At 37.1% G+C, this 1,879-nt stretch overlaps 1 pseudogene; it reads left to right on the plus strand.

Annotated features, from left to right (window-relative positions):
- Positions 1 to 763: 763 nt before the first annotated feature.
- Positions 764 to 1,303, plus strand: LOC143637113 (large ribosomal subunit protein uL24z pseudogene; annotated as a pseudogene).
- Positions 1,304 to 1,879: the final 576 nt, after the last annotated feature.

A 1,879-nucleotide genomic window follows, 5' to 3' on the forward strand; every position in this document is an offset into this window, starting at 1 on the left:
TATTGCCAAAAGATGATTGTTTTCATTACACTTTTGAAATGATGTAATATTTGTTTTTCAGTGTAACGTTAAGCCTCTTGTTGTTTGTTAGAGTATGCTATATGTTCGATAACTGCGTAAATTCAACAAAAGCCACATCTCGAGAAACTAATGCGTGACAAACTGGTGTCCACCTTGGTCTAAAAACCATTGCAACTTTGGATCGATGGGTAAATGCACATTTTTATTCGACGTAACAATAACCGAACCAAAATCAATGAAACCGAATCAAAACTAACCGAAAAACGGTTATTGGCTATTTTTTTCCACCCTCAGTTAATCGAATCTAACCGAACCGAATCACATATTTTCATATTTTTCATATATTTATAGCTTTCATACCTCTATCTCATATATTTAATGTTTTATACCACCATTTCATGTACTCGTACCTCTATTTCATGTATTTATATATGCATTTTATGTATTTATGTATCAATTTTATATATTTCTAAGTAAATATTTTAGCCCAAGTTTAATTTTGGTTATTATCCGAACCAAACCGAAAATCAAAATAATAACCAAATAAACAAAAGTCGAAAACCAATTGGTTAAACCGATGGGAGTCTAGTATCTAAAACGAACCGAACTTCACCTAATAAAAACCCACACACACAATACACAATTCGTGTAAATAAACTAAACATCAAGGGTACAACCGTCATTCACCACCAAACCCTAACCCCCTTCATATATAACCACCACAACCCCATCTCTTCATCCCGTAGCCGGCAAAAATGAAGTACAACCCCAGAGTCACCAGCTCCCGCCGCAAGTGCCGCAAGGCACACTTCACCGCGCCGTCAAGCGTCCGCCGCGTCCTAATGAGCGCACCACTCTCCACCGAGCTCCGGACAAAGTACAACGTCCGCTCAATCCCCGTCCGAAAAGACGACGAGGTCCAAGTCGTCCGTGGGACCTACAAGGGCCGTGAAGGCAAGGTGGTTCAGGTGTACCGTAGGAAATGGGTGATTCATATTGAGAGGATTACTCGTGAGAAGGTGAATGGACAGACGGTCAATGTTGGGGTTAATCCTTCGAAGGTGGTTGTGACGAAGCTGAAGCTGGATAAGGATCGGAAGTCGTTGCTGGACAGGAAAGCTAAAGGACGTGGTGGTGATAAGAATAAGGGGAAGTTTACGGCGGATGACGTGGCGGCGGGTGCTTCTTTGCACGAGATTGATTAGGGTTTGTTTGTTTGTTCTCTTATTATCAGTTTTTAATTTTGGTGATTTTTATTATGTTATGGATTTGTTTCGGATTACTCGGGTTTATGCGTCTAGACTTTTGATTTTGTTTTTGTTTGAAGTTAGTTATAATTGTTATGATTTGTGCTGTTGAATTTGATTAGGGTTTTGTTGTTAGGTGATATTTGGATATGTTTTAAGCATTTGATTTAGAATATGAGCTGATTTAGGGGGTGTTTGGGATTTTGCTGATTTTGAGCAACTTATGACTTATTAACTTTTGGTAAAGTTAAAAGCTGTTTGGTATTTTGATTTATTGTAAGGGGATATAAGTTAGAGCATCTATGAGATTGAGTTTGAAAATACATTATTGGCTTATTGGTGTTTGCAAAAAAGCCGGTAAGTTAAAATGTGTCTGGCAATCACGAAAATCGTTTTTGTTTTAGCTTTTTGAAATGGTTGAAAATCAGTTTTCTAAAAGACCCGAATCATTGTTTTTTGAAAAAATTAATAAGCCAATAAGCAGTTTTCAAACTCAATCTCAAACATGCTTTTAATAAGTTACAAAGTTGTAACTTATTGGAAAAGTTATAAGGATGTAGAATAAGGAATCCCAAACACCCCATTAAAACCTTTTGTTTTAAAGACTTTCT

Source organism: Bidens hawaiensis, unplaced genomic scaffold (assembly GCF_021521415.1).
Source record: "Bidens hawaiensis isolate Kalapana, Puna unplaced genomic scaffold, B.hawaiensis_p1.1 tig00008125_1, whole genome shotgun sequence".
Taxonomy (NCBI): Eukaryota; Viridiplantae; Streptophyta; class Magnoliopsida; order Asterales; family Asteraceae; genus Bidens; species Bidens hawaiensis.